This window comes from Puma concolor, chromosome D2 (genome assembly GCF_028749965.1).
Source record: "Puma concolor isolate L17-30 chromosome D2, mPumCon1.1.hap2, whole genome shotgun sequence".
NCBI lineage: Eukaryota > Metazoa > Chordata > Mammalia > Carnivora > Felidae > Puma > Puma concolor.
This window is the reverse complement of record NC_141677.1, coordinates 22327495-22340146: the sequence shown is the minus strand read 5'-3', so window position 1 is coordinate 22340146 and position 12652 is coordinate 22327495. Positions and strand designations below refer to the sequence as shown.

At 45.0% G+C, this 12652-nt stretch overlaps 1 protein-coding gene across 4 annotated transcripts in view; it reads left to right on the top strand.

Annotated features, from left to right (window-relative positions):
• Positions 1-6692: 6692 nt before the first annotated feature.
• Positions 6693-12652, top strand: part of SLC16A9 (solute carrier family 16 member 9) — a 57745-nt gene continuing 51785 nt past the window's right edge. Inside the window, exon 1 of one of the 4 annotated variants that reach the window (XM_086679756.1) lies at positions 6693-6850. The gene's annotated coding sequence lies outside the window, so the exon portion shown is untranslated. Of the gene's footprint in view, positions 6851-6905; positions 7567-12652 lie in introns of those variants that run through there. The other 3 variants (XM_086679758.1, XM_086679757.1, XM_025918368.2) reach the window with 3 other exon arrangements.

Here is a 12652-nt window from a genome sequence, read left to right as displayed (position 1 = left end):
CTCTCTCCAACCCAATTCAATTTCTGCCCATCTTTGGTCCTGCTCTGTGCCTGGGAGGCTGACCACTTGTGGGCAACACCTCTTGGGCTCCCTCAGTGCCTGGATTCTGCTTGGCCTTGGCCAATGGTAAGCACCATCAAAAGACTGGAGAGCAGAAAGAGAGGCAGGGGACTTCTCTCCACACTCACTTTGGCACTTTGTGTCTGGCAATTAAACTGTATCTCTTCCCAATCCCATCTCCCCTCAGGGGGTCCCTCCTTTGCACGCTCTGCTGTCCTAGGTGCTGGTAATACTACGTCTTCCCTTATTAAAGCCCAGAGGTAGTAATCACTTCCCACTGTCTAGTCTCTGGTTGCTTCTTGTTTATTCCTTTAATCCTGCCCACATTGCTATAATTATTTTTTTCCCTTAAGACTATCTTGGACCTATTCTGTTTCCTGCCTGGACCTTGACTAATACACTATATATATATAAATTGCTTAAAAATGAGAGCTATTGGGGTGCCTGAGTGGCTCAGTCAGTTAAGCATCTGACTCTTGACTTCGGCTCAGGTCATGATCTCATGGTTCATGAGTTTGAGCCCTGTATTGGGCTCTGTGCTGACAGTGAAGACCCTGTTTGGGATTCTCTCTCTGCCCCTTCCCTACTTGTGCACTCTCTCTCAAAATAAATAAATAAACTTAAAACAATCCAAAGAAATGTGAGCCATTATTATAGTAAATTATAAATATTAAATGTTTAATTAGTATTATTTTTTAACTTTTTTAATGCTTATTTATTTTTGAGAGAGAGAGAGATGGGGGGCAGGGGCAGAAAGAGAGGGAGACACAGAATCTGAAGCAGGCTCCTGGCTCTGTTAAATGTTTAATTATTAAATTAAAAAATTAATATTAAATTTTATTAATGGAAATATTTAAATTAAATAAAATAGATAATTATTGCTACTGAATATTGTTATGATATGAAAACACTTATGGCTATTGAGTCAAAGCAGGGTTCACATACATCTTTAAAGGAAAGCAGAGGACCTCCAACACATTTCAATTCTATAGCTGGTTGTTTTGCTTGTGGTTTGGAATTACTGTTGAGTACTTGGATGGAAAATTAAAGAAGCTGTACAGTGTGCAGGGGGGAGGGAGAGAGCTGAGCACCTTTTTATGTGAGCACAGCCTGGGGTTGGTCGATGGGGGAAAATATACTAGCACTGTTGGGCTTATTCTGTGTGCAGTGGCCCCAGTCCATGTCCAAACTGGATTTTTTTCTTTATAACTTCTAGTTTCATGGGTTAGGTATCATCTTCAAAATTGTGCTCAATAAGCCAAAGTTGCAGCATGCTGATTAGTTCTAAGGTGACCATGTTTTTTTTTTTTAAAAAAGAAAGAAAAACAAAAATGTTTACTCGCTGAAACCATGGGACAAACTATTTGGACTGTCCACAGATTTTGGACTGTATAGATCCTGTGCACAATGTAGAAGTCAGGCTTTTTTCACTTACATCATGTAACAGAGAAGAGAAGAAGGCTAAAACTTAACATTTGGAATTGAAATATTGTTTGGGGCTGTCTGAAATGTTGTTATATACTGCACATAAGTCAGACACTCAGGCAGAGGCACATTAAAAAAATTGGCACTGTCTCACAAAAAATATTCAATTCAATGGTCTTATGTTTATTTTAAAATAATAATCAATTCCACCTGTATTAAAAAAAAAGAAATTGAATTCACTGGTACCTTTGAACTTGATAGCCTGCCTTTGGGATTAAACCCTTCTCTGGTGATCTATTATCCAATTTGATTACATCCTAGATGATATGAGCTGAATTTGCAACATAAACAATTCCATGAGTGGATTAAAATGTGAGAAATGGTCTGAAACTGTCCTGGACACAGGAGGGGATTTTCTCTTCCCTCCTTCAATACACTATAGGCAGACGTATGGCCTAGTCTCATAAGCATGGCCCCTGCACTCATGCTGCCTGTTTGCTTCCATCTTTGCTGCTTTGTTGCCCTCCGGCTTTGGGTAGCTCACTGAACCTCATGGGGCCTTAGTTCACCATCTATAAAATGGAAACTCTAATTTGAAAAGGTAGATATATACGCACCCCTGTGTTCATCACAGCATTATTTACAACGTATAGAAGTAAACTAAATGTCTATCGATAGATGAATGGGTCAAGATGTGGCATATATACATAATGGAATATTACCGAGCCATAAAAAGGAATGAGATCTTGTCATTTGTGACAACATGGATGAACCTAGAGGGTATTATGCTACAGGAAATAGGTCAGACGGAAAAATACAAATACTAAATGATTTCGTTTATATGTGGAATCTAAAAAAACAGCAGACAGAAAAGCCAAAATAGCAACAGACTCATAGACTCAGAGAACAAACCAGTGGTTGGCAGAGGGGAAGAGGGTGGGAGATAGATGACATAGGTGAAGGGGATTAAGAGGTACAATCTTCCAGTTATAAAATAAATAAGACACGAGGGATGTTGTATACAGCACAGTTATTACAATATTGTAACAACTTTGTATAGTGACAGAAGGTAACTAGACTTATTGTGTGGCAATTACATAATGTATATAAATATTGAATCACTATGTTGTACACCTGAAACTAATACAATATTATACGTCAATTGTCTCCAGTTAAAAAAATAGAATAAAATAAAGCTTGGCAGAGTAAGGCAATTGAAGAATATTAATGGTCTGATGCAGCAAAAAAGTCACTTACTTTTCACAAAAAAAGTTTGAGCATGCATTCATGCATTCATTACTCCTTTGGTGACTTATTCATTCAACAAAAGTTCATTAAACAAACTTCTACTCTATTGTTGCCACTGTCCTCTAGGGAATAGTGATGAACAGGATAGGCCAACCAAGTACCTGCTATCAAGATTTTATAGTTTCTCTGTGCAAACAAATGAGTACATTATAGACGTTGGGAGTCCTACATGTGGATATATGCTGGGTGCTTTGGAAATTGGTACATATAAAAATGCAAGTTATTTTTGGTTATGGCCTTGGAACTGTGCAATGCTAGCCAGAAGGATACAAGGTGGAAAGTATATATATGTGTGCACACACACACACACACACACCACAGAAGGACACACACATTCCGTGTAGTTTTATGTTTCTTATTTCCACTTTCTTAAGAATATAAAATGCTAGTTCAGAGCATGGTTCTCTGTACCCTGGATGTCTGGATTTGAACTCTAGCCTACCTGTTGTGAACTGTGTGACTGGGGGCAAGTTATTTAATTTCTCTCTAGTTCATTTTCATCAGCAGCCAATGTGGATGATAATCATAGCACCTGCTTCTTAGGTTTATTATGGGTCATAGTGAGCTTAGTGAGCTGGTAGTGTTAGCTCTTACCAGCCTTGAATCCTTTTTCTAAGGTAGAGTGGGAAGGGCACAGACTTAGCAATCAGTCAGACCAGAGCCTGAGCCCTACTCCATCACTTACCCACTAAGCAAGTAACTGAATTCCAGTTTTCTGATCTGTGAAATGTAGATAACAATACCAAACGCCAGGAGATAGCATAGTTCTTGGCAATTACCAGACACTCAGAGAACACCATTTATCCCTCTTAACCCTAAGAGGGTTAAATAATCTCCTAAGATTAAAAACATCTCAGCCCAATAATATGACAAAAGTAAAGGGAAGAAAAAGATGAAACAACATTCTGGAGAATTACAAGCAAAAATATGACATAGTATGTCTTTAAGTTCATGTCTAACATTTGAAAATTTGTCTCTTTTAAAATTTTTTTTTTCAACGTTTTTTATTTATTTTTGGGACAGAGAGAAACAGAGCATGAACGGGGGAGGGGCAGAGAGAGAGGGAGACACAGCATCGGAAACAGGCTCCAGGCTCCGAGCCATCAGCCCAGAGCCTGACGCGGGGTTCGAACTCACGAACCGTGAGATCGTGACCTGGCTGAAGTCGGAGGCTTAACCGACTGCGCCACCCAGGCGCCCCGAAAATTTGTCTCTTTAAACATATCTCTGTAAGTATGAGAGAGAATGATTTATCCACTTCTAGTATTTTTTGGTCTTTTATCTGTTAGAGTATAAATGAATGAAATGGAATTAATGGCTTTAGATCTGAGCCAACTGCTATAAAAACTCTAATGTCTATTTTCTTTATTTTTATTTTAAAATGTAGTGTCCATGTAGCTATGCTGTCACTCATAAAGAGGGGAAGGACAGCATGTGGAAAGGAAAGAAATCTGTCCTGGTGTAGTAAGTCAGGGAGGAAAGTCTGCTCAGCTGGGCAGGCACTGGACTGGTGACTCAGGTGCTGTGGAAATGTCTCACGCTCCCCTGACCAACTGATGCCTTCACCTGCCCTCCGCATTTCTGGCCTCCTGGCTAGATGAGGTCCTCAGAGCAATTTTAGGTTAATTTCTCTGTCTTTTCTCTAAAGGATTGAGTCAGCAAATGGCCTAAGAAGGGGTGGACCTTAAGCTATTTCACAAATCACAAAGTTCTTAACAAATGCTCCATAACAATAATAATAATACAAGGCAAGGAATGAACTTCTTCGGCCAAGGCATCACTTCTGTATCAATTTTCCTTTAAATGCACATTCAGTTTTCTTAATTCCCAAGGGAGTTTCATTAAATCCAGCTTAATTAAAAAAAAAAAATTAACGGTTGTTTGTTTATTTAGAGAGACAGAGACAGAGCACAAGCAGGGAAAGAGCAGAGAGTGAGGGAGACACAGAATCCTAAGCAGGCTCCAGGCTCTGACCCCCTATGTGGGGTTTGTACCCATGGATACAAGATCATGACCTGAGCTGAAGTCAGATGTTCAACTGACCGAGCCACCCAGGGACCCCTAAATCCAGCTTATTTAATGACTTTTTTCTTTCTCTCTTGAAAGTACATATACTTTTGGGCCCAAGAGAGACCCAAAGGGCACGGGTTGCACAGAGCTATAAGGCCAGCAATATTGAACTATCTGATCCTCACCTTGCTAGCAAATCTTGCTTCTTCCTGTCATTGGGGATGAAAACTCTGGATGGTAGCAAGGTGGTTTTAATACCACCTCTCTGTCAACCTGCTCTCTACCCCATTCTGTGCTGTGGGCTGGGTGGTGTGGGAGCCAGGTGATCAGAACATCCCTAGCTTCTCTAGGTCAAATTCCATTCATAGGTAAAGTGTCAGAGCTGGATTAGATTTCTGAGTTCTCTCGCATGTCTAATTTCTCTGCTGAGGTGTGACTGAAAAATGAAACTTCACAAGGGGGTAGGGGCAATTCTCACATTCTAGCAAGGAAGCAATTCCCTAAGCCAGGTGGCCACTGCTCCCAGAGTCACCTTACACACTCCTTAAGTTCTCCAGGCTGCCTTCTGCCCACTTCATTCATTACACTATGAGTCTGGACCCCTAGCCATTTGAGTTTTTGACCCCTGGGCTCTAGTCCTACACTAAAATTGGGACCATACCCTAGTGTTTAAGAATGAACTCATTTTGTTCTTAACTGATAGGCATGAACTGGCCTGAGCAGACACGGGAGTGTTGGTCATACACCGTCTGTAAAGGAAATCTGGGGAAACTTGGTGGAGACGAGAACAGGAACAAGGCACCTTCAGAAACCAGTTCGTGAACACAAGTAGTTTTCAAGCAGGGATTCCTTGTCCTCAGAATATAATTTTACATACATGGATTGGTTTGACCAAACTAACTGACAAGATGACACTTGCTTTGGTGGTTAGAGAGTATTTAAATCAAAGAAAAAACTTTCTAAAATATCTCTTATCAAACACAAGTTATCAGTGTACAGGGCAATGAATCATTATAAAGCGAATACACTCGAGTAACCACAAACTAGCTCAAAAATAGAACATAATGAGAACCTCCTTTTTTATCTTCTGTCCTTCTCAGAAGTAAATTTTTGATGGCGTGGACAGCATCACCTCTCCATTTTTCCTTCCAGAAACTGTTCCTGGGAACACCTCCCTCTCATTCTTACTGTACCTTCATCCCCACCAACCCCCCCACCCCGAAATCTTTCTTCCTCTTAACACAAAACAAAATATGTAATATCAACTAGCTCTGGCCATTCCCTTTCCCATAACCTGAAAGTCAGTAAATTGGGTAGAAGGGGATGAACCACAGTTTTCATATCTGTAAGAAAACTTGACATGCGTGATCAGGCTCCTTAAGATTTTTGGAACTCTCATTTCACATCGACTCTACCATGCAGGCAAGATGAGAAAACAGAGGTTCAGGAAGGTTAGACAGCTTAATTTGGACTTCAGAAAGCAACTTTATGCAAAGTGTAGAGTCTTTGTCTAGGTCAGCACCAGAGGCCTCAGTTTATAAACAGAATTCTCATTCCAGTGTTGGATGGCCTTATGCCTGTTTGAAAAGTTAGTACCAGCTACGGTGCCCCTTCCCAGAAACATGTACAGACATGGGAACACCAAAAGTGCATATCACTTTAAGGGTCCCCTCACCCAGTGAGCCTCTGGTACCTACAAACTGTCCCCAGTCTGATGCGGTGACCCTCTGTGGGGTTACAGCACACGTCCAGTTCAGCTCCCATGCCCGACAGTGTGAACTTGTGTTTAGATGCGCCCTCCCTCTCGGCCCGCTGTGTTGCACTGCGGAGCGCCCTCCTTTCCCATGGAGCTGTCACAAAGGACAGCACTTGGCATCCTCACTCCTGTAGCCCAGGAGCACCGGCTACACAAAGTTCTGGTGCCTGTTTCTCTGGGATCATTGCCAGCTGGGTATACAGCTCCGGCCAGGAGGGCGCCCGGCGGCCCCAGGAGCCTGGGAGACCGGGGGCGACTCGCACTCATCTCTACACCCCGGCTCCCAACCAAGTGCGCTGGGTCTTTGGCGAGCTGGTGCCGGCACGCGGTGGGCGGCAGGGGCGCGGCGGCGCCGGGGGACGCGCGCGTGTGCGCACCAACAGGGCGCCTGGCCGGCGGTGCCCAGCTCTCCTGAGGCCTCGGTGGCCCCGGGCCGGGCGGGGACCGCGGCCCCGGCAGTGCCCTCCCTCCGCCCCGCCGGCCGGAGCCCGGCCCGAGCCCCGAGAGCGGGAGCAGCGCCCCTACCGCTCGCTTTTCCGCCTCCATCTCCTCCGCCTCCTCCTCCTTCCCCCCAGCCACCCGCGCAGTCACAACCGGTTCAGACTGGCCAGGGTGCCCCGCAAAGGAGTGAGAGAGAGGGGCCAGACCGCGGGGAAGAACTTCCCGGGAAGGAGGAGGAGGGAGAGAAGGTGGAGCCCAGAGGAGGGGGCCGGATCCCCCTCTCCCTGCACGCGGCCGCCGCCGCCGCCGCCGCCGCCGCCGCCGCCGCGGGGCTTGGCGGGGGCAGAGGGCGGCGGCTCCCGGGGTCGCGCGTAGCGGGACCGATTGCCCAATACTCCGGCAGGGGCCGGGGCCAGGTCCGGGCCCCGGATAAATACAGCCCGGCGGGCACCGAGGAGCAGGGGAGAACTGCGGCCGCGGTCCTCCCCGCACCACCCGCCCGGCTTTGCCCGGGGCACTGCGCCCGGTGCTGCGCCCCGGAGCCCCCAGCCGAGGCCGCTACCCAGGTAAAGGGCTGGAGCTCGCGGGAGGGCGCCGACGCTGGGCGGCCACCCGCGCTGCCTCGCCTCCCGGAGGCGAGAAGTGACTCCTCGGGCTCGGAGCAGTGGGAGGGGGCGGCGGCGACGACGCTGTCACTGGCGGCCAGCACTTTGGAACAAGGTTCTGGTTTGGGCTGTGTACCGGGAGCCGAGAGCGTCCTCGGTGCGCCCATCCCTGGACACCCCCCTCCCCTTTTGATGGGGTGCCTCTCCGCGGTGGGCAAGTTTCCCCAGGAATCCGAGGGAGGCATTTTGCACGGAGCGTAAAGACAGAGATACAGAGAGAGAAAGGGGGTCCTGGAGGGCGGACGGTACCCACGGGCTGGGCTCGGGGCCGTGGTCTGTCCTGGAACTCCCAAGACAGCTTCTGGGGCTGCTGGTGGCAGAGCGGGGCTGTGGGGAGTGCGACCAGGTGGGCCCCTGTTCCTCAGAGGGCGGCGAGGCTTCCAGGTGCCCGGGTGGGGAGCCGGTGCGCGCAGCTGCCCTGGGAGAGTCGCGGCTGGGGCGCCCCGCTGCTGCAGGGCTGGGAGGAAGGCGGCGCGCGGAGCTGGAGGCCTCTGAGCCGCGGCGCCAGGTTCAGCACCACCGGGTCAGTCCGGGCGACCGCCGTTGGAGGCACGGGCACCTGGGCCGCCTGGACGCCGAGCGGGACCTCGGGAGAACTTAGTGCTTAATGCTGCAGCTGTGGCTCGTCCCAGGTAGCCGACTCTGGCTTCAGCAGCACCCAGAGGCTTTGGAAAGAGCTGACAACTATTTAAAAGCTCGGCCATCAAAAAAACAAAGCAATGCTTCTCCGGGTCCCATGTCTAATTCAGCACAGGTCAATCCATCCTGCAGGTTTAGCCAGGCTTTACACTAAATATATTACTTACACAGTAAGTTATTTGATATAACAGTTTTTTGGGCCAATTTCCTGGCTTACAATTTGTTTGGGTGTATTTTTTAACATCTTGGATTATCTGGATAGTAGTGTATTTTTTTTTTTTTTCTGTTATCAGATAGATTACCCGGATAGTAGTTTATTTTGTTTAAATCTTGGATTATCTGGATAGTAGTTCAGACTGTAGATGGATTTTTACTCCCGGAGTAGGATATTTAGTTGTTCCATCACATTGTGTTCAGGTGGTAGTCCTAACAGTTTCTTCGATTCTGGTTGGCTTTAGCTCTGGGAAATTGTTCTGGCCAGAGAAGATTCTGAGGTGAGAGTACCCATATTCATTGACCGATCACACCTTCTTTTAACTAACATGTGAATGCAGATAACAGGGTTAGTATCCATACCATCGCTAAAAAAAGTTTTTTTGTTTCAAGACCCTAGAAAATGGAAATTACATGATAAAATAGTTTAACCTGCCATTTTGCAACAACTCATAATTTTGGCACCACTGACTGAGAACATCCTTCTCTGTTGCTTCCCTTTTGTGTTTAAGGGGAACCAGGACCTTTCCTATGTATAGGATGAATACAGGGAAGGACAGGTGACATGGGGAAGTGCATCAGGACACTAGAAAACCTCTTGCAGCTCCTGGCTGTGACTCTAAAGAGATGGAGGTGATGGTGTGTGTTGGGTGGTGCCTGAATCTGTGTCAGAGCAGACTGATACAGTGCTTTTGGGTTGGATCTGGTCATGAAACTGGAGCTAGAGGATGACAGTTAGAAACATGTGGTCAGATTTTCTTGTTTTTTTTTTTAATGTTTGTTTATTTTGAGAGAGGGAGGAAGAGAGAGCATGGGAGTGGCAGAGAGAGAGAGAGAGAGAGAGAGAATCACAAGCAGGTGTGCTGATGTCAGGGCAGAGCCCCAGGAGGAGCCTGATCTCCTGAATCATGACCTGAGCCAAAATCCAGAGTTGGAGGCTTAACAGACTGAACCCCCCCCTCCCCGGGTGCTCCCAGATTTTCAAGTTTTATGTCCTCACTCCAGTCTTTTGACCCCTAGTTTTTGTGGTCTTTTTCTCAAGTGAGATATCTCTTCAATTTAATTTATAGAAAGAAATTGAGTATAAAAAACCGTGGGAAGTGCAAAAAGCCACAATGACTTGCTTGTATAACTATAGTTTTTCAAGAAAGTTTGCCTAGTGAGTTCACTTTTAATTAAAGATTGAAAGAATGCATATATTTTGAGCTAGTTGGCTTTTTCTTTGGGGGGTTCTTTGCAGATACTGAAGTATTCCTCGTAGATAATGAGATTGAACTAGAATTTACAAGTGAGTTCAAGCAAAGAACACATGGTCCCCACCTTTAAAGAGTTTAGTCTAGTTAGGAGCGCCTGAGTAGCTCAGTTGGTTAAGCATCTGACTTCGGCTCAGGTCGTGATCTTGCAGTCCGTGAGTTTGGGCCCCGCGTCAGGCTCTTGTGGACAGCTCAGAGCCTGGAGCCTGTTACAGATTCTGTATCTCCCTCTGTCTCCCTGCCCCTCCCCTGCTCATGCTCTGTCTCTCTCTGTCTCTGAAAAATGAATAAACCTTAAACATTTTTTTAAAGAGTTTAGTCTGGTGGGAAAGATAGGTATGTTTACAAATATCTACAGTACAAGATAGTATATATAGATGGAGTCATATGGCAGTAACATCAATAGCGTGCTATTGAATGGCAGAGAAAAGGAGAGGTTCATTCAAGGTTAAGAACTAAAAAAAGTTATGTGGCAGGTGGAGCATTTGAGCTGGGATCTGAAGAAGGAAGAGATTTCCTCCGTGGAAAGGATCCTCACTGGAAGAAGCAAATAGCACAGAGTCCTGGAAGTCTGATGTGTCCAAAGGAAGCAAAATAGTTTGGAGTGGCTAGAGCCTGGAATTTAAGATAGATAAGGCTGGGAGGTAGGATGGGGCTAGATTGTGGAGAATATAACAAGCCACGTGAAGAAATTAAAAATGTGCTTGAACGTTATTATTGTATTTATACTACCAATGTTACAGCATCTTTAACTGTAGTTTATACCTTAAAGTTCAATTTTCTTTATACGCTAAAATAAAAAAAAATAATATTTTTTTTGAGAGAGAGAGACAGAGTGTGAGTGGGGGAGGGGCAGGGAGAGAGGGAGACACAGAATCCAAAGCAGGCCCCAGGCTCTGAACTGTAAGCACAGAGCCTGACACGGGGCTCAAACTCACGGACAGTGAGATTATGACCTGAGCCGAAGTCAGATGCTTAACCACCTGAGCCACCCAGATGCCCCTGTTTATATCCTAGAATAAATAAATGGATAAAATCTCAATGGTATTTGCTTCCTGTAAACATTACTGTAAAAGAGTAATGTATTTCAAATAGCCTTTAATGCTTTAAGTCCAACAGTTTTTTCCCCCCAAGTCTGCAGTGTTATGGACTTAAGGTATACTAGTCTTATGGTATACCAACTCTTAGTTTGACGAAAACTTTGTATAGGAAAACACCTCCACATTCCTGGGCAATATGCAGAGTAGAGCCACTGTCTTCTGTTTCAATTGCCAATAATAATAATGACTATTATTATTGTTTATTAAATGTGATATGTCATATAAGCCGCATGCCTTATTTCATCTAGGGGAGGCATCATTTTGATCTTAGGCTGATGATTTTAATGAGGTCACTCAGCTGAGTAAATAATGGGACCAGGATGTGAAGCCAAGAAGTGTCTCTCTAAAGCTTATTCTTTGAACTATTGTGCTATCATGTAACAAGGGCATAATACATGACAACTTATTAAAAGAACTTAGAGGGGCTGGGTGCCTGGGTGGCTCAGTTTAAGTGTCCAACCTTGGCTCAGTTCATGATCTCATGGCTCCTGAGTTCCAGCCCTGCATCAGGCTCTGTGCTGAAGCTTGGAGCCTGGAGTCTGCTTAGGATTCTGTGTCTCCCTCTGTCTCTGCCCCTGCCCTGCTTGTGCTCTCTCTCTCTCTCTCTCTCTCTCTCTCTCTCTCAAAAATAAATAAACATTAAAAAAATTAAAAGAAGTTATGGGGCACCTGGCTCAGTTGGTTAAGCGTCTGACTTCGACTCAGGTCATGATCTTACAGTTTGTGAGTTTGAGCCTTACATTGGGCTTGGGATTCTCTCTCTCTCCATCTCTCTCTGCCCCTCTCCCACTCCTGCTTTCTCTCTCTCTCAAAATAAATAAATAAACTTTAAAAAAGTAAAAGAAGTTAGAAATTGAGCCTGCTAACTGTAGAAGTGTTTCTCTGTTTTTAGATTTTCACCTTCATTCCCATTATTCTGATTCTGTTTGTTTGTTTCTTTATTTAGAGAGGGTGCAAGCAGGGGAGGGGCAGAGAGAGAGGGAGAGAGAGAATCCTAAGCAGGCTCCATGCCCAGCTAGGAGGCTGACATGGGGCTAGATCTTAAGACCATGAAATCATGACCTGAGCTGAAATCAAGAGTCTGATGTTTAACTCAGTGAGCCACCCAGGTGCCCCAGTTTTATTTTATTTTTTTTATTGAGTTAATATTGACGTATAGCTTTGTATTACCTTTACATGTACAATGTAATGATTTGATATATGTATATATTGTGCAGTGATTACCACAATAAGTTTAGTTAATATCCATCACTACACAGGTTTTTGTTTGTTTGTTTGTTTGTTTGTTTGTTTGTTTTTTAGTGTTGAGAACTTTTTTTTTTTTTCAACGTTTTATTTATTTTTGGGACAGAGAGAGACAGAGCATGAACGGGGGAGGGGCAGAGAGAGAGGGAGACACAGAGTCGGAAACAGGCTCCAGGCTCTGAGCCATCAGCCCAGAGCCTGATGCGGGGCTCGAACTCCCGGACCGTGAGATCGTGACCTGGCTGAAGTCGGCCGCTTAACCTACTGAGCCACCCAGGCGCCCCTAGTGTTGAGAACTTTTAAGGTCTACTTTCTCAGCAACTTTCAAATATAAGATATGTTAACTATAGTCCTCACATTGTACATTGCCCATCATTCTGATTAATTTCACACTACAAATCAACAATGAGACGTGTAAATGTTTTAACACATCTTTAAACTATTATATGATCTTGTGCTTTTAGGATCCACTCAAAAGAAACTCTTCAGCTTTTTGAGAAGAGATGGGATATGGATGAGAAAAACTCTAGCGAGAGT